This window comes from Oryzias latipes, chromosome 18 (genome assembly GCF_053564925.1).
Source record: "Oryzias latipes strain Hd-rR chromosome 18, Olatipes_Hd-rR_3.1".
Classification (NCBI taxonomy): Eukaryota; Metazoa; Chordata; class Actinopteri; order Beloniformes; family Adrianichthyidae; genus Oryzias; species Oryzias latipes.
Genome location: NC_136254.1, coordinates 6,328,798 through 6,354,866, shown reverse-complemented (window position 1 = coordinate 6,354,866; position 26,069 = coordinate 6,328,798). Strand labels below are relative to the sequence as shown.

The 26,069-nt window shown below is 42.0% G+C and overlaps 1 long non-coding RNA gene across 1 annotated transcript; it reads left to right on the top strand.

Moving 5' to 3' along the window:
- Nucleotides 1-3,912: 3,912 nt before the first annotated feature.
- Nucleotides 3,913-13,950, top strand: LOC144987404 (uncharacterized). The gene is made up of 2 exons (XR_013651285.1): nt 3,913-10,374; nt 10,750-13,950. It is a non-coding gene; the product is annotated as an uncharacterized LOC144987404 (long non-coding RNA).
- The last annotated feature ends 12,119 nt before the right edge of the window (nt 13,951-26,069 follow it).

Here is a 26,069-nt window from a genome sequence, read left to right as displayed (position 1 = left end):
AAACATTGCATAGAATGTGTTGCCCAGTTAATGACCTACTCTGATGAAAATTGTGATTTTGGTGTTTTTCACATGATCTTGTAGCATTTTTCTGATAACGGAGGACGTATATAAAGAAAATTAAGCTCAAAATTGCATTTCTGAGTATTTCGTTATGCAAATCGTGATCGTCATTTGAAAAATCTTGTAACAGTAGAAGCTCCATTCTGATGCATTCAGTTGCAGACAAATAGATCCAAATAGAGCATCTTTGTTTTCCTAATCTGAGCTGGAATCTGAAACAGCTGGATAGCTCCAATATTGCTCGCCATTTTTGTTGCACTGCTGTTGGGGTTGTGAGCTGATGGGATATGAGTGCAGGCATATGCCACACCACCGTTCCCGCCCACAACTCAGAGGTGAATTTCTAATGAACTGCTGCTGCTCTGCAGAAAGTACTCCCTAAAAAAATGACACATAGTTTTGGGATTTAGCCTAAAAACAGAATCATCATAGCTAAAAAGACCACTGGGGATGCTTTTACACTAGATAAAAACATGATTGGAGTCCAACTTCAAACCATTCACTCATTAGAAATATTATTTAGGTCAAATGCTTTAACATATGGGGGAGTTATATTTCTGTCTTTTTACAAATATCAACCTGAGCCTGCAGTGATGCTGACGACTCGTCAGTTTCTGCGGTTCACGGTCTGCTGCTATAGTTTGAATGAGGTGCAGACCCTCCAGATCAGAGCTGATGATTGGGAGCTGGGTTCTCATGCTGTTTGTTTAGAATCTGCAGGGAAAAAAAGAGCCGTTTCCATGTTTCCTTAAGGGGAACTTTGGGTATTTTAATAGTTTCCCACGCAGACCCCAGAGCCCCCCGTGACTCATGCTTACATGTCAAGAGGACACATCCTGAAGATGTTCAAGGATTTTGGAATGTGATTCAAGTTCTGCTTTGTAAAAAAAAAAAAAAAAAAAAAGACAGTTAAAAAAAACATCTCTACGCTTTGGAGGCTTCAGATGTTTTTATTTTGGGAAATTACCCCCCCCCCCTCCCCCCATCTTTTTCTAAAAGTACAGCAGCTAAAAGTCAACATCTAATTTTCTCTGTAATGCTGTGAGATTGAGGTCAGAACAGTTGGGGTAATTTTCTGCTTGAAAGCATTTCTGTTAGAGATACATTAGCCCAGAAGAGGAGGATGTCCTGCTAATGGAGAGATCTGCCCCTGTTCTGCCGCCAGAGCGAGAGGAGGCAGAAAATTCACGGTGAAAGTGGAGAAGAACAACCAGAAGCAGAGGATCGGGTCTGAGTTTGGTGCAAAATAAAAACTAAACTAACTGCATAATGAGGCACAACAAAGCAGATGACTTAAATCATATAAAAAACACTAAAAGTAAGGTAACCTTCAACGCTATTTGCACAAAAAAAAAAAAAAAAAAGATTTTTGACTAAAAAAGGGGAAATAAAGTTTCTGGGAAAATTATAATAGAGGGAACTTTGGCTCTGCAATCTCTCTGCTAATGGGCTGGAAAATGAGTGGTTTGTTGTTTGATGTCATTGTGAATGCAGCTGCTTTTTACAATAATAATCATAATAAAGTGAGTGTATGAAAACCACTATATTTTCTATTTCAGATAATACACACATTTGCATCTTTAGAGACACCTCTCCAACTCCACTTCAAGGCCGTGGGACTGTAGGGAACATCTGCAGAACAACATGCTGACAGGAGACTCCAGGAAAAGAGTTGTTGTAATTCTGAGACAGAGAAGTAATGCTGGGCCTGATAAACCGTAAGTAGCTCAGGTCAAACAGGCTTGAAAAGGTCCTAGGAGGAAGTCCCACCAAGCAAAAAAAAAAAATTGATTTGATTCATTAGGAGATCTAAGGGGAACATAAAGAAGCAATCCATCAGTTAAAACACACACTTTTCTACTGCAACGTTAAATGACTCTAATGTCCAACCCAATGAGTCACACGCCTCCAGCAGCTCGTTGACTGCTGCACACCTCCTGGAAGTGAACGCTCATTCCGCTGGTGATTCTGGGAGCTGTAGACATGCAGCCTGCTGTGTGGATGATGTTCCAGTGGAACACACTCGACTGGTTGCAGAGCGTGCAGCATGTATGGGAAGACTCCGGATTGATGGCTGTAATATTCCCACCCTGTCGCCTCATTCCCTCAAAAGGAAGGAAATCTGTTCATCCAGAGCTTCTGGGATCACATTAGAGCCACCTTTCCTCAATTCAATGACCAAGAATTTGAATCTGTCTCACGTAAAATGACCAGACCTTACCACTGTGTGATTCCATCCACAGCCAATAGTTAATCAGGTACCAGAAACTCAAGTAAGAAAAGAGGGAGGCGCAGGAACCATCGCTGAGGGACGAAGCCCCTTACGGTATGAACCACCGACAGAAACAATTAACGCTGATTTCAGTCTTACCAGCGGCTGTACAAAGCTGGACTGAAAAAAATGCACAGAGGCAGTAATCATGGCAGCACAGTACAAGATCAATGGAGGCCAGGATCTGTCCCACCAGGCAGGAATTCAGCTCCAAGCTGTACAAAGACACCCCAGAGTTGATTCTTCACACACTGGCAGGGTGTAAGGCTCTAACAGTACATGGAATGCAGTAACAAAGGGGCCGAAATACTGTACAGAAATAATGACGCCAACTATGAGCTGCAGTCCCACGGTCAAGACGGTAAACCCCTCTAAAGGTAGATAAGATAAGATCCTGTGAGACTTCCAGATACAGACAGACAACACGATAATGGAAAACAGACCAGACCAGAGGCATAGTGATAGATGTAGAAATCCCAGGTGATAGAAAGATCAGGGAGAAGAAACATCAGAAGACAGAGAAACTCCAAGAGCTGAGAGATAAAATATGAATGGTGAAGCCAAAGGTGATCCTCTTGGAAAAGAAGAGAGAGGTCTGTAATGTTCATCATCAGTGAGAAAAGAGTGGAAAAAAGAATCCCTGTTGCAGGATTTTTTTCTTATTATTTATTTGTACAGTAGGGCAGAAATTAAGTATTTATCTCCTACAAACAAGCAATAATTCTGTCCATCACAGACCTGTTCCGTCTTCTTCCAGAAGCTCTTCTGTCCTCCACTCACTACCTGCATTAATGACACCTTTTTGACTGACACCTGTCCTCCAGTGTTGGGCATCTTACTTTGAAATAGTAATTAGTTATAGTAACATCACCCAAAAGTAACTGAGTTTGTAACTTACTGTATTGTAAAAGCACTTAGTTACTCAGGAAAGTATCTCCAGTTTTACAATAAATACGGCAATAAATGTTATTTCTCCTCAGCTGCCTCCAAATGTAACAAATATCATCAAAAAACAAATTTCTTTTATTCGTTTGGCGCCTTTCATGCAGGTTAAAAACCCAAAGTGCTTTACATAGAAGTAAATAAAATAGTCATAAAAGATGAACATTAATTAAAACAGAAAGCAGGACAATCACACACCCCTCCCCCACCCAGTTCCCCCAATGTAATCCTGAACTAAAACGTAAAAACCACAGTTTAAAGAAACAAACAGTCTTAAGTCTTAATTCTTAAGTGAAATAAAGGAAAATGATCCTCCTAGTATTTTGGTGTAGTTCTACCAATTAATTATGTTGTTTAATTATAATAGAGAGAGAGAAGACTAAAGTGTAGAATCTTACTTAAAATTATCACACAAAAAAACTGCAGAACTCAATGTATAAATATCAATGATATTAACTTCACATAAAGATAAAAAAATGAGTATAAAGTTTAAAAGTACCAACATAATTAAAATATCCTAATTTTTGTTTAATTGAAGAAAATAGTTTCAATCAACAGAGGGTAAAATGGAAACGAAAAAAACATCAACATGAATAAAACTAACAATTAAGTAACAAAACATCAGTAATTCACTCTCATATTGCACCTTGACCTAAACTTTAGCATTGTCATTCAGAATGATTATACTACAAAACTGCAACAAGCAATATGCAAATATACACACACACACACACACACACACACACATATATATATATATATATATATATATATATATATATATATAGACCTGCAGAAAACCCACACATGAACAGGGAGAACATGCAAGCTCCACACAATTTCAACCAGGGCCTTCTCGCTGTGAGGCCAGAGCGCACTAACCACCAAGTCACGGTGCAGCACCCTTTTGTTTCAATCAAAGTAAACATGCTGCTGATTCTTCCAGCCGGAACATTGTACCTTTGTCACTAGATTCTTCATCTCTGCCTCTTCTGTTTGTTTTGATCCAGGCTGGGTGGAGAGCCTGTCCACGCCCATTTGACTCCTTAACCAATCATGATCTGGAATCATAGTTCTCCTCCTGGGGGGTATTCCAGAAAGCAGGTTATGCTAGCTCCCACGATAAGTTTGAGGCTAAGGAAGTTGATAACCTCAGCTTTCAGTTCCAGAAATGGAAGTATGTTTCAGGGTATGTCAAGTTGCCATGGCAACTCATGCTCTGAACATAACCTGGTCTGGAGCAGGTTTAGTTGAAGGTTAGTTTGTTTTCAGAGAGATGAAGCAGCATGGCGTGTCCATTTGAAGATGATTTAGTGGATGAAGAAGCTCAGATAATACTTTTTCCACTGTGAGAGGGTGATAAGACCACATATGGATGTTGGAAAGATAAACTGTTTTACTTTGATCTAACTTAATTATTTGCTTCAGTTAAGATAATTAAAAATACTTTTTTTGTTTAGTCAGTTTAAAAATAACACGTAGTTCTCAAACAGTTATTTACTTTCATTCAAATTAATTCAATTAAGTAGGTGTAACTTTGTTGCTGCTGTTACATCGGCACCGCAAGGGATTGTGGGATACCATTCCCTTCGCCTGTCCGGATGGATTTGGGTTTAAGTGTGGGTTTTTGACCAAATGAGTTTAGTTGTTTAGCTGTTTTACTGTGTTTTACCGTGTTTTGCCGAGTTATTTTGTACTACTTTGCTCAAGTCTCTACACCATGAGGGAGAGGGAGGAAGAAGATGATGAGTTTATATAGCACCCTTACAATAAAGAATTATATTAATAATTTTAGAAAATTCCTAAATGAATGTTTGTGCCAAGCACATACTGTCTTGTTCTTTTTATTGTTATAAAAATGAGTATCTGCCAGCTCAAACTTAGACATATGAGAGTTCATGAATTATAAAAGTGCAGCGAGCGCTCAAGTCTGATTAAACATCAATGAACAGTGAAGTAACGACCCACGATTTATACTAAGTAACCATAATGCCATTGTCGCATTGATAAGAGTAATTAGATTACTCCATTACCTAACTTATAACCTAGTAACGCAGTTAGATTTAAACAGCGTTACTCCCAACACTGCTGTCCACCCCCTAAACAATTGGCCTTACACTAAGACCAAATAGCTGTCGAAGGACACCAAGGACAGGACTGAACACTTGAACGGAATAATTGTACCTCAGGATTCTGTGCAGCATTTTGATCCGTCCACGCATTTCTGAGTATTCCTCTAAAAACCTGCTCTCTGAGCACCGGCCCCTCCCAATCCTCAAAAACGAGCGGGCTCTCTGGAGCTGACGTAGACCAGCGAGGAACCTCCCCTTCAAGGAGGAGTCTGTGCTGTCAGCACCGCCTCCAGGCTGACACACACACTCACAGACAAAATGTTCATTTTATAAGCACAATCCTCACCGTCTTTGCAAAAGTTCGGATGATGTTGGTTTTCACGGGTGAAACGCAGACACACTGCAGAGGCCGTCTCTAAGATGACATCATGAAATGGTCGGCACCCGCAAGGCGCCAGAAAGGCGGAGCCTCAGACACCCAATCGTCGAACTTCCAGGTAAAAGAATTTAGAGAAAAAACAAATTCATTATTTTTAATGCTAAAGATAATATTGCAGTTCACCTTTCGCGCTCTGTTTCGCAGACTTTTTTCAGCATAACTTTGTGAACTCTTTTTTTTTTTCTTTTAACAGCGTCTTGTCAGTCTATTGATTTTGTAAATCAAAACTGCTGCTTTTCTGCACACACATCAGACTGTAATGATGGTTTGATCATATTTCGCTGCCATCACGTGTGTTGTCCGCTGTGATGCACTTGGTTGTTTTTTTTTACCTTATAGTAAAATAAACCTACCATACCTCAATCCAAATGCTTTTTTCCAATATCGGTATAATTGATTTATTTCATTTTGAAAAGGATGTCTACAGAATCACAGTTAACCCTTGCACCACTGAACCATGTGTTACTTTCACGCAGCTTCAGGAAGAGCAGTGGTCCCCAACCCCCGGGCTGCGGACCGGTACGGTGGATGGGCCACTTGGTACCGGGCCGCAGACACAAAAGAAATGCATACGCTGACTTTGATTATTTTCATTTTGTTCATTTTCTGATACCGCAGGAAGTTTTATTTTGGCAACACCGGATTCCGTTCACCACATCCATCAGTCTTAACGTGTCACATGCCTTTTTAGTTAAAAGCCTAAAGCTAAAGAAAAGCAAACAAAAAACACATTTGAAAAGTTTTTGGTGGAGAAAAAACCAGTGACGAAACCAAATCAGGGTCTTCAGGTTTTAAGAAAAAAACTTCTATTTACAGAGATAACTTGGAGTCTTCCTGAATTTCAAGACAGTTGTTTCCACCAACCAGAGCCGCTCTGCTCTGTCTGATACGCTGCGACTGATTCTCCAATGTTTCAGATAATGAAGATGCAGACAGCAGATTCAAGTTTATTATTGTATGTATAAAATATTAGCTTTACATGTTGTAACATTTTATTTAGCTTTATTTATTCTTTACACCTTAAAATTTAGACGCAGCTATAGTGTTCGTTTTTTAGCACCCACTTTGACGTCTTCATCTTCATCACAAAGTCTAAGTTTAAACCAGCTGCAAAGATTTTACAGAGAAAAAACAGTCTATCACATAAAGTTTGTGGAAACTTGTTCAAATCGAGATTAAGGGTGAATTAGGCAGGCAGTAGTTGAGAAACTTTAGCACAGAAAATGTTCCTCTGTGTTCAAACAAATAATAATAATAATCAGGAGTTACGTTCTCAGTGTTATTATGGGATTCTATTATTACATGGGAAGAAAACTGTAATGTCGCTTTTATTGAATATTTACAAATATCACCATTTTTTTAACCAACTCATCATCTTCAAAAAGAAAAAATCTGTAATACTTTTGGATTTTTTCAAACTAAATTTCTTGTAAAATCGTTTTTTCAGGAACCGGAAGCTAAAAAACGATACACACAAACCTCAGCACCATTTGGAGCGGTTTGTGAAAATATTGTCTGACATTAAACCGGTCCGCGGTCTGAAAAAAGTTCAAGACTAATACTGGGTTTTAAAGTTTATTAATATTAATTAATAATAATGTTAACATTTAGTAAAATGATTATAACAATCCAAAGTTATGAAAACAGTTTTCTTTGTGTCTCATAAATAAAAGAGATCATAAAACCCGAAACTCTTAACTTCCTGTTTTGGTAAAATGCTAGAATTATGCAATTTTGTTTCTGCCAAAGAAATACTTAATGTTTGTTAGTCTCAGTGAAACATTGTGTTTATTTCACATGTCAAATAAATTCAATGAAAAATGCCTCCATCTCTAAAGTCTCCGTCTTCTGAAATTGAGCTCAGAGATAATCATCACCACAAGTACAGCGGTGTTTAAACGTCTCTAAAAAGCAGAAATCTTTACTCTGTTTCATTAAGTCTGAACGAAAACAGCAGTCATTACTGTAATTGTCATCTATAATGTCAAAATGAGGGCGATTATACTGCAAAACACTCTGCCGTGCAAATCCTCCCATTACGAGAGCAGCTACAGACTGCCTGGAGACGGGAAAGTTTATTTTCATCAGGAGAGGAATGCATGAGTAAAACTGTAAAGTTTAGATTATACTGTAACAAGGCTTCCAACAGTGAGCAGGCTGTTTAAGTCTGTCAGAGGAAGAAATAATATGCAACATGCAGTTCTAGCCAACCCACTCAATACAAAGATGAGTCTAAAATAATCCCAAAATGTTCTTTAAATGTTCTTGAAAAGCAATAAGTTTGATCCTGCAGGTTTTGTAAATATGACTCCATCATAACGTGTTTAAAGGAACATCCATGCTCTGCATAGGTAGGATTTCTAAATTAATCACATTCTTGGTAAATGTTGTTTGCAAATATAACACTTTATTACCTTACTAAAAGGCCCCAAAGCGCTACACACAGACACACAAACACACACAGGTTTACACACACTTTAACACATGAGCAGGCAGGCCGGAAAGTGAACCTGCGACCTTCTGATCAGCAGTTGATCACTCTATGTCTGCACCACAGCTGCTCTTTTTTCTTCTTCTTTCGTTTCTTTTTAAATGTAATTGGGGTGAAACTATAGTACCCCTGAATACTTGATTCTGATTGGCTGCAGGGTGTACATCAAAAAGTGATAATGAACATAATGGACACCTAAGAAAGAAGATCTGGTCACATAGCCTGGAGGTTCAGCATGGTTGCATTGGTTTACACACCATCTGGTAACCGGAACAACAGAAACTAGGAACACAGGTGGAGGTTATTCCACAGTTTACTACAACAGCAAGACAGTAGAAAAGGCCTCTGTCCCTCACATGTGTGACAGGATCTCAATCAAATGTTTCCATCAACGACAATGTTGACCTTAATTTGAAATAGTTTGTCTTTCTGTCTTGCTTACCTTATTGCTTGATACAGAGTAAATGCGTGCTTATAAATAAGTTTATTGTAAATTAATGAAAGAAATTGATACACATTTAATGATCAGAATTGTTGCTGTTCACCTTTCGGCATATCCCTTCAGGGGTCACCTGATTTCCCGTGTGCCAGCCCTTGCAATAAACCAACTGAGCTTCTGTGGGCATGCTCTCCCCCAGTGCCTGAGCCCCACCTGCACCTCATCCTGATCACTCCTCATCAGCCACTCTATTTGTTCTTTAGACAGACCTCCAGCCGACGCCAGACCATTGTTCACCTCTGGTTACAAGGTTGGCAGTTTTATCAGATCTAAAAGTTTTTCCTATGTGTTCTAATCCTCCCGTTCTCCCTTCCAAGATCTTGCCCGGCTCCATAGCGGCCACCCGCCCGTTTGCTCCTCTGCCTGCCAGACTACAATCTGCCAGCCCGCAGTCCCAACTCTCTTCACCCGTTTAAAATAAAAGATGTTTGTTACCCGGAAAGCCGTGTCCGCACTTGGATTCCACCTTCCACCCACCTGTCATAACAGATCCGGTCGCCCATTAAATGATCAGCGTTAACGGTGGATGTTTCTTCAATGAAAGCGAGGAAACTACCTGTGACATTTGCTTCTCTGAAACAAACTTTGGCTTCATCATCTGGACAAAAAAAAACAAGCGCTAAGAGGTGAACTTTCCCTAAAAGGATGCTTTGGATGTCTTATCATGGCATTCACCACACATTCCCTTTTCGTCTGCTGCAGCAGACTGAGGTCCGTCCAGGGCAGGCTCTGCAGCCGTTGCCATGACAATGCGTCATTCCACGTATGAAATAGTTTGCTTCTCGTGAAAAACAAGTTCAACCTAAAATATGACAAGATGAAAGTACTAAATTTTGATTCAATATTTCTTTCTTTAATGACGGTAAAAGCAGGATAGAGATCTTGGGGATGTCCATAATCAGAAATAAATGGACACCTCGTTAGGAATTATATCTTATTTACGTAACTTTCATGTAGTTATACTAATCTAACTTTGGTATAGCCTCTGTCTGAGGGGGCTCTGACTGAAAACATGGAGATTTTCATCAGAACTTACCTCCAGCACAGAACCAGTCGTCTCTTTCACCTTCCAGGAGTCTCTGATGCTTCGCCACCACAGGTGGAAAAAAGAAAAATGCATTCAGCACCACAGACCCCTACGAGTTCTACGAGTTTAAAAGAGCAGAACCATTTCCGGTCACCTGAAAGGGCGACATGCTTACAGGATAAAAACATAATTCCATTCAAATTTAAGCTGCATGGCTGGCTGCATCGCCTCACAGCGAGCAGGATGATGCTCCTTGGGGAAGTCCATGTCACCTCACAGTGCAGGAACATGCAGCGCTAAAAATTTGCAATTTGCATCGTGTTTAAGGTCGTCTGTGTGTGCGCCAGAACTGGCACTTCCTGATCCCAGAAGAGTGTGAAGCGACCTTTCTGTCAATCTTCTGCTTTGTTCCTCCTCATGAGATGGCAGAACCCTCCATCACCTCATCCGAGACAGTCCTTCATCCTCAACCCAAAGAGAATTCCTGATTTCTGTGGTCACACACAAGGGATGCTCATTTCCCCTGAAAAGTCTGCAGTCGAGGTCGTCTTGGGTTGCATCACACTCAGGTCAGAACTTTTTCACTTTTGGCACCATGAACTTCTCCTGCTCTGAATTCTTGAGGAAATCTGTGCGCTTTGCAGCTCCTCTGTATTTTTTTAAAATCTGATCTGTGTTTTATTTTTTAAACACTAATTTACATTTGAGTTGACATTTGAGCTGACATGCACTTCCCCAAACACTCACCCCCCTGCTCAGTATGGTGTGCATGTTTGCTTGATGCATTCATTATTTATTGCATCCTGCGCATGCTTATCGGTTAGAGTAAGTCTGTGGGTGCATGTGTGCCTTTGGTTTTCTAATTTCTAACTTACACAATAAGTCAGGGATGTTATGAAAAACTCAATTGTTGTTGTAAATACCGTGTTTTTTTCTCTCCACAGATTTTCAGGATAAGGAAGGCAATTGACTGGGCCGACAGACTCTTCCTGTTTTGTGTCTTCCACATCATGGTCTCAGAGTGTTCAGTGTCTCTGACTTATTGGAGTCAAAACCAAAACATTCTAGAAGAAAGACCTTTTCAATGTGGCATCAACTTCACATTACATTCTGAGGGTCTAAAAAGCTGATTTTGCCACTAAGTCATTCATCATTTATACATCCATGAACTCACAACGACACTTAACGGACGAGCAGCACCACCTGGTCATAGCACCTAACGGTTGGTAGTAGGTGTAGTAGTCAGGGGTTGCAGGTGAACTTGTTTCAAAGTGTCATCAGCAGCATCAAGACTCAGAACTAGTTTGTGACAGAACCGCCAGTGACCAGACCACAACCATGACCAGAACCTAAGGACCTCTGACCTCACTGAGTGTTGGGTCACCTTGCATAGAAATAGTGGTCATTGCAGTAAATGGTGGAAGTATCCACTACTGACATGGTCAATTGTTTTTATTTGGGTTTATCTTTATTAATGTCTTTATTTTGGGATAAATTAATGAAAACTAATAAAAATAGAGTTTCTTCCCATATATGATTAATAATAATAAAGGGAACTTTTAGGTGTTTCATTAAAATTCAGACTTAAAAGGAAAGCACACATGTAGATAACAACATCCCTAACTTATTATGAGTAGTGTAATTTAAAATCATAAAACGCAAACACAGATTTTCAGTAAATAGATTTCTCTACTGAAAAAACAAACAAAAACACAGTTATGAAGGACAGAACATTCAAGCGTCCTTTACAAAACACAATCTGGTCGGTTATCTTTTGGGTCCACTCTCCTGCGTCTGATCTACAGCTTTATTTAAACTCCCAATGAGCACAATTTACAAAAGGAGTCATTCATAGAGGAACATGCAAACATAAAATGTGTGAAATCCACACTGGATGAAAATCGTCTTGAGTCCGAGTTTTGACTGACAGATTGACACACCTTCAATCATCTGTGTGTTTCTTAGTGAATTAAATGAGTCCACGATTATTTACCAACTCAAGTCAAGTGTTTTGTTGACGTGTCTCTCTCACGTTGGATTTAACTGTCTCCGTCTGTCCCCACTGGTTCCTCTCAGCTGGACAAGTTTGAAAAACATCATCCAAAGGCAGCTCAGACTGTGATGAGCAGACATGAGGAGATGGAACCAGCAATCACAGATCTAGCACCTCAAAAGAAACCTGTCAGTCCTCCCTCCTTCAGATGTCTGTCTCCATCTATCTTCAGCACTTCTCCTGCCAACGGAACCATACAGGAAGAGCAGGAGGTTCATGCTGGAGCTTGTAAAGTGTGTCCATGCTGGCAGGAAAGCTGCTTTAGCTCTTTGGTTTCCTCCACAGTCTTCTGTGGCCTTCAAGAGTAACCACAGTTGTCTCCAAGCATCATCTTCTGTCTCACAACCCCTCCATGTCTTCTTCAACCACCTCTATGGACCTCTCTGCTCTTCTTCTCCTCTTTGGAGAATTAAACCCAAGAAGTTTGGAAAAAAAACTCTCATAAATCCAAACCCCTTTGGTTCCAAACTGTTTCTCTGACTAATCCTTCTCGTTGTTCATCGTCCTCACTCCAACGTTCTAGCATCTTCAGCTCTGTTTTTCTGGCGTCTCCTGTCATCACTGGTCTCACTGTGCTCTACTTTATTTACATCTGTTTTGGTTGTTTTGTTCGCTCGCTGCAAACAAGCACACGTGTCTGAACTGCAGAACTCTGCATGTCGCACAGATGTGTCTGAACACACATCCAGATAAAGGAGTTTACCTCTCAGTATCATTGATAGGACGGAAGCCTCTCAGATGGAGATTAGTGCTATCGGGCATTTTCCCACACACTAAGTTTACGCTGACCCTTTCAGCTGCAGCCGCTTCAAAAATCACTCGGCAGGAAACACAAACAACAAAAAGGCCCTCGATTGTGAGAAAACCCCGAGCAGCTTCTCTTAGCTCCTGCAGGCAGAGAGCAGAGACCCTGAAAGAGCTTCTGCTGTTTTTACCTTTTCTGGTCACAGCTGAATACTGAGGAGCTGTCGTGTTTCTGTGTGGTTGGCCAGGCCGCTGTCCCCTTTTGGGAATCAGTGTGTGCAGAGAATGGGAAAGATGGAAGGCCTGCATGGGGTATCCTTAGCAGAGAGGACGGTTCTGGTTCTGGTTCTGCTCTGTGTGACTTTGCTCATCTTTTTCCAAAAGGTTCACTGTCCTGATTACTTTTATTGTTTAACATTTGATCCCAAGTTCTTATCGTGTGAAAAGAAAACTTGTGGTTATATATATAAATATATCTATATATATATATATATTTGAACTTATTTTATGGACCAAACTATATGGGACACTAAGTTGGACAAGAGTCAGAGATAAGTCCGTCAGTCAGACTTTATGAAGTGTGGTAACGATAACTACATGTAACTCCCAACCTTGTTTGCAACACAGAAAAGAACAGACATATACAGCTAAAATAAACGTTACTGTGACTATGCTAACTCCTAAACACAGGCCAACACTGTCACGTTCAGCTCGTAGTCTCGGAGGCCATCCTCATGGTCGAAGCACAGGCGGAGTCTCAGGACTTGGTTTTTACTCAAACTTTATTTTCCACTTTCTTCTGTTGGCATTTCACAGTCATGGCCCAGCTCTAACCACCAACCAACAACAACCTCCCAATGGTTACAACTCCCACCTTTATAGGATTTCTCCTTTGGGAGCTACCATCCACCCAGGTTCCCACAGAAAATCTATTTACACAAAATATTAAAATATGTACATTCAAAGTTCCCCTAACCCCTATAAAAATAAATAATTTCCCCATGCAAAAATAGAATTCACAGACTGTTCCTAAAACATTTCAATAATTCACTCCAATACTAAAATTACTAATCTAAATCTCCCCTGTTAACTATACAAGGATTTTGGTTCCCTCCCTGGAACCAATATAAGGTCCTTGTACCCTTAGGGACCTCTTTTGCTGGCGGACCATTCCTAACATAGAAAACAGAGGTGAGTCATCACAATCAGACAAGGCATAGACAAACATGCAGCAGGTGTAAAACAAATATTTAAATCTATGTGCTTTCACAGGTCCTCCTGACCCAGAAGAACACCGCTGCTGCCGCTTAACTTTAACTGCATTAACCCAATAAACTCTGTCAATTAACCTTTTCTGTCTGTTTCTTTAATGTGACAACTGCTAGTTGTCACAAACACGTTAGCCACGTTTGAAAGGTTAACTGTATAATTCATGCCTGTGACTTCCAACCTCTTTTGCAACACATAAGACATACTAATAGCCAAGAAAGTAACCACACTAACTTCCAAACTTGTTAGTAATGCCGCTACATGTTAGTCCTTTAGCGTTAGCCACATTAGTTTACGGTAAAACTTGTAAAAATAACAGACTGATGCAGTAAAAATAAAACAACATTTCTGTAAATACACTAACTTCCTACCTAGTAACACTTAAAAAAAAAAAAACAGTCCGACACGATTAATAAGGCCTGTCACTTCTCAGCTTGTTTGCAACATGTAAATAAACCGACTGATACCACTAATACAAACATTACTGTGACTATCCTAACTCCCAACCTTCCTAGTTACACAGCACTGTCTGACACAGCTACACATCGGCCACGTTTGCATATTTACAATAACATCTAACCTTGAAACATTAGGTGCATTATTTGGACAATTTTAAGGTTTTTAAGAGCACCTCATAGTGCGGAAAATGTGGTAACTAAATTTTAAATTTCTTGTCACTGAAACTTCCATTATGCCAGCAATTTAGGAAATGGGCATTCCCCACACACAGCCCTCCTCTCTGTTGTTGAAGCCCTTCAGAACAAAAGCTGCAGGTTTCATTTAATCCTGCCTGATCTTTCTGCAGCCTGTAACATCATAAATCACCAAATCTTCCCCCTGAGCTCTGAGTTGGGTTGTTGTGGGACAGTTCTGGACTCAAACCTTTTGGTGGAGCAGACATCTTTAAGTATTCTAGCAGATCAGCTCCACCAATGAACTTTTTTCCATTTTCCTTTCTGCCTTTGATCACCCCCCTCCTGATTCGTTTGCATCAACCCTTCTGCACATTCACTTCATAATGTGACGTTTTTTCAGTCAGGGTTTTGTTTGCTACACCTTTGCTGTGCTTGAAGGGTTGTTTTAGGTCTTTATATGGTTCCATTGTGGCATCACGGCTGAGGCTGAGTGGGGGGTTGCACATTAGCACCGCTGAGTGAGGGTTTGGAAATGATCATTAGGGGAGAAAAACACATGCGCTCCATCAAGCACACCAAAATGTTCTTCTGTAGAAAAAGTTTTTGACTGTTCTGCATTACTGTAAATTCCAAACATCGCCTCCTTCAATGCGAAAGAAAAAGTTTTTTTTAAAAGCAGAGTTTTTTAAAAACTGGATGCAAACTAGGAAGTGATGAAGAGTTCATCTCTGGGCAGAAGAAACTTTGATCCAGCTCCTTTCCTAGATGAATGTCGGAGTTTCAGAGCAGCCTCTGAGCACACTTTGACTCTTTCATCTGAAGAAATGTGTGCTGTCATGCAGCCTGATCTGCTTTGAGTTTGGAGCTCTCAGGGGATCTCGACTTGGGGTCTGGGGTGAGGAATTTGTGACGAGAGAGAACTAAGTGGAATAACAAACAGAGTCGTGCTTTGCTGGAAATCTACAGTGGAGGCCCTCAGGCCAGAGTTCAGCCAAGTACATCCAGGTCCTGCTCAGAATACGGTCAGGTGAGGTCATCGAAAGCATCCTTGGTCTGATTTAAAGCACTCAAACCATTTCCTCATTTCTCCGCCAGCCTAACTGATGCCCGGCTTGGAGCACCATCCCAATATTCAGATATTTTGCATAAAAATGAAATGTACACATAGTTTTTTCTAGATCTTATAAGACAGCATAAATAATTGGTTGTGGAAAAAAAGAGCTTTATTGTTCAGGAAATCCGAATTAGATTTATTTTAAAATCATGGTTGTATTTTATTAGTTGCTGTATTTTTCGGTCTCGCCATCCGGCCCAGCAGCGCTCAGAATCAGCTGGCTGTGTTCTCATGGCTGCCACTCTCACCGATGGGTTAGCGGTCTGAACTCTGACTGAAGAGGAGAACTGGATCAGATGTTTGGTCACAGTGAATCCATTTAAAGCCAGTTTTTGAGATCGCTAGGATGTGACATCACCTTTCCAAATATGGACAGATGGGTGGGAACAAGTGACTCGCCTGTGAAGCCTAGTAGATAGGAATGTGTTTCTGCAGTTGGGCAGACCTGAGTCGTTAGAAACAAAAGCATGATGAGAGTGCCGAGCTGTGGTAGCAAAGAACAAAGGAAAATGGCCATTTTAACACGTTCTTGTGCTATTTTTCTGGTGATAAAGGACTTATCTACAGAAAACTAAGCTTAAAATAGCATTTCTACATTTTTCTGCATTCAAATTGTTGTGAATCAGGACCAGATGATTCAGCTTGAAAAAATGTTTTAGTTTAGATATATTTTTAAAATAAGATTGGACATTGATATATGAACATTTTTTAAGACAGAGCTTATTATTTAATGAGGGTGTCCTAATTTCTCACATGACTGTGTATCTGTCCTTCATCATCAGAAAAAATATCACAAGAACATATTAAAAATTCCAAAAACATGATTTTCATCGAAGTGGGTCTTTTAGCACAATCATGAACATATGTGCAAAAAACTAACTGGACGTTAGCCATAAGTGTACACTATCATACACCCAAACTCAAATCATAACTGTACAGTCCGAGTTCATGCAGAGGTGAGCAGGTGTGTGTGTTTCCTACAATCACTATGGTGTTACTGGATCTTTAAGACACCGGCCCCAGAGCAGAAGCACGGTGGTCCAGGACCCCAGGGGTCACCAGGTGACCAGAGACTCAGTCAGTGGCGGTTTTTGATATGGGCGATGTGGGCGGTCGCCCAGGGCGGCACGTCGTAGGGGGCGGCATTTGCCGTGCCTGATGCGTTACGCATAATGTACTTCATACTGAATTCAAAGAGGAAGCTTGGCGCTTTTAATTTGAAATTGCTTCAGCAACCGACACTTAATGCTGGTATTTTGACACATCAGACTAATAAGAATCTCTTCCTCCTACTTCCTCTTCACACTTATGGTGCAAAAAAAAAAAAAAAAAAAAAAAAAAAAAAAAGAATACCTCAGAGTGAAACAACGTAAAACAGGCACATGAAAAGGAATTAGGCAGAACAAACATCCGTGCTCAACCCAATTTCGAAAAAAGCAGGCAATGGAGATTATTTCCCACAATTCTTTGCTCCGACACAGCAGACCCGATGCGCACGTGACCACCACCCTCTGCTACAAGACGCTTGCGGCCACACCTCTTTGCGGTAGTCTTTGGAACATAAGTCAAAAAACTCAAGAGGGGAGCGCAACTCGCCGGTGGCTGGCTGAATCACACTAACGGGTGTGAGGGGAGTCTTTTTCTATCCGACAATCAACTCTGAGCCGCAGCTGCGCCTCCCGTCATAGAGACGGAGCCGCGTGTGTCAGAGGGAAGGGGAGGGGGAGGGGGAGGGGGGATGAGATCAGACCATTTTTTTAGGATTGAGGTTTTTTGGAGGATTTCTGCTGTTGGTGTTGCACAAAATTAGGGAAATGCCAAATATTTTTTGAATAATCCCACTGATGAGTTCTATGATTTAGTCTTTAATGTTTTATAAGACCTAAACATATTAATCACAATAAGTTTTATTTTTTAGATCTAATCCCTCTGTTATGTTTCACAAAGACACACACAGGACGTCACACATTAAGAAATTATTGCTAAAAACGAAGCAGGAGTCCAGCTCTAAAAAAAATGCTCTAAAAAATGATGAAAGACCAAAAAAATGGAATTATTTGATATGTAATTTCTTATTAATATTTCCAGGCTTTCTTTGTTTTTTGTCCTGCAGCATGTTCATATTTGTATAATTTTGACAGAATATATTTCAATGGAGAACAAATTATTACAAGTTATTTAAGGTTTAACTTGAATTATTCTGGATTAATGTTCCTGTTTTTATTCATATTTATGTTCAAAAAGTTCAGTGTAAAAGGTTTAAAAGTTTAGCTTTAGTGTGTTCAGTAAATGTTTATCTTCTTCGGCCCAAAACCTTAAGCGTGTTTTTAACTTAGGCCCCTGTGTGACTGAGTTTGACCCCCCTGTAATACGAGTCTAGAAAATTCATGCATTTTTTGAGTAAAATGGCTAAATAGAGGATATGGAACACAACAGGATGTTGTCAAATTTTGTATGTGTCGGCGGGGGGGGGGGGGGGGGGGGGGTTGGGGCGCTGGTTGGGTTACTCGCCCAGGGAGTAAGTTAGGGTAGAACCGCCACTGGACTCAGTCAGCCAGAAGGAGGAAGCAACAAAGTTGCCCTTTAATGCAGCCTGTACCAGCTTACACACATAGGCAGGGATCCCTGTTTGCAGATTCTGACTATGGCAGATTTTGAAAATGGTGTCTGGCAACAAAAGTCATGTGGTTCCACAAGAGAGGAGCACCTTCCATCTTCAGGTCATCAAACTCTTAAACAGACATTCCTTATTTTAATGAGGAGATCAAGGACTGATCTTTGACTGCTGCTGTGTTTGTGTGTGTGGACATGTTTGGTCGAGAGAGCAAGTAGCCATGAACATAGCCGTAAGCTGTCATTCTAGAATCTGAGAAGATAATCTCAAGCAGATAAGCATGGCAGAAAGGGCAAAACCACAAGAAAAGTCACAGCTGACTGTATAAGTGTTGTCTTCTTGTCTAAATTTGTCAAATTCATCCTTAGTTCAAGGCTTTTGTGTTGAAAATCCCTTCCTGTTTTTTTTTTGTTTTACTTTTTCACCCCATCTTGTCTCATTCTGTGTTGTCTCAGATGATCTTGACATACAGTTTTGAAATTACGGTGGTTTAATCAACATTTAACACAAAATCACTCGTCATGCGTTCTGAGATGTCTTTAATAGGAAAACATCAGTCGGGTATGTTGATGTCCAAATCTGAGACCCAAAACTATCCAAACAGATGTTTACTCGTCTGGATGAAAGGTCAACAGAAACGCTCAAAAGGATCCTTTGTGGACAGTTTACTTGTCAAGTGGGGAATGTTTTTCTTTAACACATCTGAAAACATTGCCTAAAGTGGCGTCCTGACCCTGAACCAGGTTCTTGTTCAGAGCACGACCCCCGTGGGTGGGGGGCAGACTCAAAGGAACTGAAACTTCAAAGAACCAGAGAGAAAAAAGGAGAAAGGACGACATGGATTCAGAAAGTCTGTCAAAGTGATCAGAGGCTGAGGTTTCTGTTGGCCAAAGAGACGTTTTGCAAAGTCTGTAAAATAACAGCCGTCCCATTTAACTGATCTAATTGGTTGAAAGTCCCGAGAGACTTTAAAAAACGTACGAAACGCTCGAATGTTAAACGGGGTCAGACCTTGAATGTAACGAACTGTGACCTTGTGACAGAAGTGACAGGAAGAGGTCAGGGGTGTCTGAGTGAAGGGGTCCGCCAGGATGACGTGCTGCAGGTCAGAAGATAGATGTTCAGACGGCGACGCACACGTCAAACCGGGCAGGAGCTTTGGCTGCTAAGGGGACGGAAACAGACATCGATGGAGATGGAAGAAGCAGGTTATTTGAGGCCAAACAAATGATGCAGAGATGCTGATTTCCCTGGAGGCGCTGGGCAAAAAGATTGATTGTAGCAGCAAACAGCCTCATTCTGTGACTTATTGGGGTCTGAAGGACTGATCTGTTTAAACGCTTTGGCTTAAAGCCTTTCAGGGCTTTTGATAACAGGGACAGATAGTGGTTGAAGGGTGGACCCCCACTTTCCAGGGGGAGTGTTACACTTAGTGGCAGGAAATTGCTGAAGATAGATGACTTCTCCAGCTTTAGCTCCCTTTGCCTAAAGAAACAGATTTTTGTGTCTCTTGTTCACCTTAAACTGTAGACACAGCCTGTCTTCATTTAGTTAATTACCCTCAGTGTATAGAAGTGTCTGGTTTTTAGTTCCTCATTGTCATGTTGTGTCACCTTTTTGTTGCTCCATGAGTTTTCGTTGTTCAAGTTTATTTATTAAACGTCAAAGTTTCTGCCACTAAGCCTGGCCCCCAACATTTTTGATCCCTACACCTCCAGCTATTGGCAGATTGAGTTGACCACCTTGGACCCAGCAGGATAGTTTTTGCCATTCCATGCCAGATTGGTTCCGCAATCCGTTCCTGAAGACCATCCTTCAAGCTTCCTGTTCCTTTAGGAGGGACGCTGGGACTGCTCCTTAATGTTCCTGTGGGGGGGTCGCTCCTCATCCCATGTTGACCATGTTTCCTGTTCTGGAGGAGGGTCACCAGGGCCGCTCCCCTTCATGTGTCCTGTCCCTGGGGAGAGTCATCGGGGCCGTTCCCCTTCATGTGTCCTCCTAAGGAAGTGTTCGCCGTGTCACCCTTCACTTATGGGCTGCAGGAACCCAAACTGTTTTCTGGACTTTTTTTGGTTTTGTTCTTGCAGGTCCCCTCCTCCCTGGTGTTTGGGGCATCTAAGATCTGCCCTTTTGGAGAGGGGGACTGTGAGGATTCTGTGCTTGGGTGTTTGTGGTGTTTCTTGTCATGTTCTGTTTTCCTGGTCATTCTCACGGGTTCCGGTTGATTATCCACAGCTTGTGTCACGATACGATATATACCTCAACACTGTAACAGAGATACTATATCAGAATTTCTTTGACAGAGTACAACTTTGTCTGATTGTTAATACACCTTTCACATGAATAAAATGGATTTTATTTATTGATCAGAGCATCAAGCACAGCAACTGCATCTGATGTACAAGTTGCTTTTAACCAAGGAAATTCAAGGTGCTTTTCTTTAGGTAAATTAAGAAATATCTTTTCACAAAATGCTTTAAAGCTGAAATGCACTTTAGCCAATGAGGTTTTATAAGAGTTAGAAAAAAAGTTGTTTTTTTCCAACACTTTTTAAATGTGCTTTATGTATTTCCCAAATGGCTGCTGGATTAAACAACCAAAGAAACAATAAACAACCTGGCTATTTCCGTTAAAATTAGAGATGGATGCTGTCTGGATTTTATCTGGTGCCGGAACACAACTGGTACTTCTAAAAACAGTTCAGGTGCCTGAACAGTCCTGGAACCGCTGCTTCAAAAATGAACGAACATTAGTGTGACGAAGCGGTGTGAGAGGATGAAGGAGAGCGCTTGAATGGGCCTAACATGGTTTATTTTGCTTCCTGACAATCTGCACTGCAGTGCTGCATCTCAGCTGAAGTAAACATGGATTTCACTGCTCATAGAGGAAAGACCACGACCAAAACCAGCACTGAAAAACGGAACTACACCGCAGAATCCTCACAGCAACAGTGTGATAACATTACATATTGTTAATAATTTCAGCATTCTGAGGATGAACGTTGTTAGACGTCTGTGTTTAAAATATTATCGTCTTTATTAAACTTGATTCATGCTGATTATGTCTGCAGAACGTTGTGTTATCATAAATAGCCTCCAGTGTTTTATTGCTATTACGTCTTCCAAGTCTATGATAATGTGAACAGATGTTGACCATAATTTGTTTACATAAAACATAACAAATGTATCACTTTCACCTACATTAGCTGCCTATTTATGCGTTTCTACTTTATTTTAAAAATGTATGTAATTTCCATATTGTGTAAAGGACTAAGAAAAAGGTTTTTGCTGCCCTTTTTCCGACGTTGAACCCCTGCCCCTCTGAAATCCTGTGCCCGTCCCTGACCTGCAGCTTCGTCTGATCAACAGGAACTGGATCAGTGGGAGGAAAAAACCCAAATAAAGGTTTTCCATATCTGCTGTTGTCGGTCCCACACTCATGGCAGCAATGAACCAGCCCATTCCTGCAAAGTCTTCTCCTTCCAACTTCCTCCACGGACGTTTGCTGGTATTTGAAACCATTTTTCTGTTTTTGGACGGTGGGAGGAAGCCGGAGAAAACCCACGAACACACTGAAGAAACATGCAAACTCCAGTCAATCGGACCAAACGAAACAATTTAGAATTCACGACCTGAAGACAAAAACCAAGAGCGATGTCAGGCGCTGAGCGGTGCATGGCCTTAGGAATCTGAGGTTTCATTTAAAGCTTAAGTGATCATGCTCCTTTGAATATATAAATACGCGAACATATGCGCCTTAGGGGGGGGCTACTTGGCAGTGCCCCCCCCCCCCTCCTATGGTTGCCGTATGGAGTGGGCCCCCCCTCTTTCGGTTTTATTTGCACCTTAGACATGTAGGGCCCTTGGTAGGGGGGGTGCTTGGACATCACTGCCAGCAAGCAGCAGATGTCCTCCTGGCACCCTACCCGCCAATTTTAACCGCACCTTAGACATTTAGGGCCCCTTGGTGTGGAGGGTGAGGGGACATCACTGTGAGTAATCAGGAGATGTCCCCTTAGTGCCCTACTCGCCAATTTTAACTGCACCCCCCTTAGAACACACACCCCTCCCCCTTCAATATATACACTCAAACATAAACGCACACACATGCACACACACTCCCTGTCAAGCACCCATACACGCACACACATTTTACAAGGAAGGTGGGACCTGGGTCCATCTGTCCCCTACCCCTTCCCTGGTGGGGGGTGTGGGCCCCTTGACGATGGCAGCCGTGTCCCTTGGGTGCCGGCTCCCTGGGCCCGGCGGTGCTCTCTCCGCACGGTGGGGGGGTTCATATTACACCTGAGCCGGGGGTGTTCGTGTCCCTGGGGGGTGGGTCCTGGTCCTTGCCCCTGGGCGCTGGGCCCCGCCAAACTTCCAACATGGCCGAGCCTGGTCGGGCCATATTTATACCACCCCTTGTGGGCCACCCTTTTTTCCCCGGGGTTCCCCCCTCCTGGGCGGGGGCGGCGGGCCCCTGCCTTGCTCCTCCCTGGACCAACCGTGGGCCGGGTGGGTGGCTGCCTGGGGTGCGGAGCGGGTCTCCCTTGGGGGGTCCTAGCTCGTACCTGGGGTCGGGGCGGGGGGATGCCCGGAACTCCTGGGTGGTGGTGGGGTGCTCGTCTGGGGCTGTGGGCGTCCCTCTCCGGTGGGGCCCTGCATTGGGCTCTTCCGGCGCGGCGGGGGGGCTGCTTTCCTGGCTGGGCTGGGGCAGCGCTCTCTTTCCCTCCGCGCCTCCCTGCTCTCTGGCTCTGGGGGCCTCGCGGCGGTCCTGCTGGCCCTGGCCTGGGTGGCGGTCTTGGTCGCCCGGGGGGCGGTTGTTCCCTGCCTGTTCCCGTGTGGCATTGGGGGAATTCCGGCTGCCGCTGCTGCTACGGCGGGGGTCTGGGTGTGGGGGTGGCTGGGCGCTCCTCCTCCTTCTTTTCACATTCCACCATCCATTTTAGAAGAACATAAACACTCACTTGAGCACAGGTGTTAGCTCACCTTTGCACTAATAGTTTGCATGATTGAATGAATGAAAGATTTCACACTAGTTGGTTTAAAGGCATAGGTATGCGTTCGTGAACACTATCTGTTTTGTGTACATGTTGACATGTGGACATTTTTGCAGCTAGCAGGTGTGTTGATAATATTTGAGTGGGTGTGAACAGGCCCCGCCCTTTTTGTACTACATTTGAACCTTACCGTAATGATAAACAACCAGTAAACCTGTCTGCTCTATGCTGCTTCATGGTCTTATCCCCCTTCCCCTCCTATTATCACCCCCTACCCCCCCTCTCTCTATCGTCCCTCTCTCTTCTTCCCCTCTTTCCTTTTCCGTCCGGTCCAACACCAAAGATTTTCAAACATGATTGAAATTAATAAAGTTTGGCCTCAATTACAAAAGGGGTTTATTCAGACATACCTTTGGTTTGTCTGAAGATTAATAACCCCTCTTGTTAAAGTAAAATATGTCCAACACAAGAGGCCCTCAGCTCTCATCTGTTTGCCTAGCTGTTGGACAGGACAAGTTTAAAAAAATAAATAAATAAATAAATACGCGAACATTTCCCATCATTCCTGGTTAATTTGGTTTATTTAGGGTTTTTTTTTAAATCTTGTTCTGTCCAACAGCTGGCAAACAGATTAGAGCTGACGGCCTTTTGTGTTGGACAGGTTTTACTATCACAAAAATACGTTATGTAACTTCGAGAAACCAGAGTGTAGATTTGTATAAACCCCTTTTTATTGTATTATTTTTTATCTATTTGTTACATTTAGTGTGTGTGGGGAAGGAGAGGGGAAGAATGTGAGAGGGGGGGTGGAAGAGAGCAAAGGGAAGAGAGGTGGAGAAAGTGGGGGATACAAGACCAATTTGAATTAGTTAATATTTTAAGCTGTAACAGTTATACCAGATCTGCTGGAAAGACAAATATTACATCAAAGATGAGCGGAAGACATCTGTCCATCAATACACTGTGGGTTAGGAGGAGGGATGAAGCAGCACGTGGGGGTGGAGATACATGCATGCTGCCAAAGTGAACCATGTGTTCATAAGGGGAACCAGATCCTCCCCAGCCCGACCAGCCAGACCAGGATGGGGGGGAGGGGAGGGGGTTGTATAGATCCCCAGGGTGTGTATTTAAGTCAGGAAAATGTAGAATGATGTTTTTCGTCACCTTATGCTTGTTTTGACACTGTGGTTGTCCCGTAGACTCGGTGTGAGCTCTTTATTATGTCACATCTTCTTTTGGTTGGGTTGAGTGAAAATATGGCTAAAGCCTACCATGGTTACCGTTTCACACATTTGTCCTGTTTAGGGGTCTTAAGATGGTTTTGACTAAAAAATCAGCAATTTTTTACTTTGAAAACGTCTAAGAGTTTCCGTAGAAGTACAACCAAGAGGAATCTCTCTGCTGAAGGATCAGAATGACAACATATCCTTCACAGACTCCATTGGGATGCAGGGAGCAGGCAACAATGATGTGGTTCAAATCATTTCAGTCTTCATGAGAAACGCCAGAGAAAAGTGACGACTCCATGAGATAGAAGCTGTATTATGAGCCATAAAATATGCTGTTATGACGAGATGGATACAATGTACATATATTATATTTTCTTAGAGTTTTAAACACTGTTTTATTCTAGAAAAGAGATAAAATACTGAGTTAACAGCAGAAAAGCCTGAGGGAACCACACCTTTGTTTTACAGTGTTTGGCCGTCTGGAGATGTTTTTGCTTGTTTGAACCAAAGTTCAGCTTTTGTGCTGATTAAAAAGGAAGCAGACTATCTGAAGAAACAAACTCGAAAACAGGACCAAATATAGCAGCATGAACGTCCCCAGAAAGGCAGGAAAACATCAACCGCACAGAAAGCCTCTCACACTGGGCCTGAACCGAGGCTGCTTTCATTTTTGTTCTGCTAAATAATTCAAAGAAAGTTTTGCTTTTACTCCTCATGGTATCATATCTCTACACAGAAGCTTCAGCTTCAGCTCTGGGTTTAAATTTAGATCTCCTAAGTGAAGAAGGAAACTCCATTTGCATTTTTTTTTCCCAGCAGAATCGGCGTGAAGTTTGTTGAATTTATTTACATTTATGGGGCGTTTCATATAGAGGACTTCTGCTAAGTTAAACACAGCAGGGAATTTCCTGGAAGTTGAAACAAAAAAAACAAAACATGTTCACATCATGTACGGCTAATATGTCATCCTGGACTTCACCAAACCACCATCAAAGCATCCTCTTTGGTGCTTTGGATGCTGTCAAATTTCTTTCTGTTGGACAACGGACAGTGGCTCAGGTGGTTGAGCGGGTCGTCCAATGATTGAAGGGTTGGCGGTTCGATCCCCGCTCCCACCAGCCAAAATGTCGTTGTGTCCTTGGGCAAGACACTTCACCCTCCTTGCCTCCAGTGTGGCTCCACTGGTGTGTGGATGTGTATGAATGATCCCGGTGATGGTCAGAGGGGCCGTAGGCGCGAAATGGCAGCCACGCCTCTGTCAGTCTGCCCCAGGGCAGCTGTGGCTACAACCGTAGCTTACCATCACCAAGTATGAATGAGGAGTGAATGAATAATGGACACAATGTAAGCACTTTGGGTGTCTTGAAAAGCGCAGATAAATCCAATCCAATAATGGAAAGACAGAAGTCCTTGTTTTTACAGATAAGAAGGTTGTATGGAAATCAGGAACCTATTTCTCAAGAAACGGAGAGCTTAAACCAAGTTAGTGAGTGAGTGACTCAGGTCTGAATTTCCGTGTTAAAGACATACTTTAACATTTCCATTTCAATCACATGAGGACTCAGCGATCTCAGGTTCAGATTTGAAAGGTGATTGCTGATTGGTTG